A 440-nucleotide genomic window follows, 5' to 3' on the forward strand; every position below is an offset into this window, starting at 1 on the left:
TTGGAGAGTTAATTATTATACACATAAGTGACAGACGAAGACTTGAGAGCGGAGAAATTTATATACTTAGTTATGTCCGATCACTCTCTTTGTACTCTCAACATTTATTTCTCATATTAGTGCAAGATGTCATTTTGAAAGAGGCGACAAATGTGTCAGTATAAAGTCATGCTCCCCCCCCCACACACACACACACACGCACACACTTTTTGGGGTTTTGGGGGCTTTCAAATTGTTTATTTATCTAGATAGTTAGTCCACTTTCAAACGTTTTTGCTGTGTAAATGAAATTAAAGCACTACGACCGTTTGTCCTTCCAACCACGCGGTTCTGAGCTCAATATCGCTGCGCAGCAAACTTTATAAGCGTTTTCTGCTTAGGTTCCGACTGAGGAACGTCTTGTGAGCGGAATTTTGTAGATATGAACTGTGCAGATGCCT

Source organism: Octopus bimaculoides, chromosome 3 (assembly GCF_001194135.2).
Source record: "Octopus bimaculoides isolate UCB-OBI-ISO-001 chromosome 3, ASM119413v2, whole genome shotgun sequence".
NCBI classification, from domain to species: domain Eukaryota; kingdom Metazoa; phylum Mollusca; class Cephalopoda; order Octopoda; family Octopodidae; genus Octopus; species Octopus bimaculoides.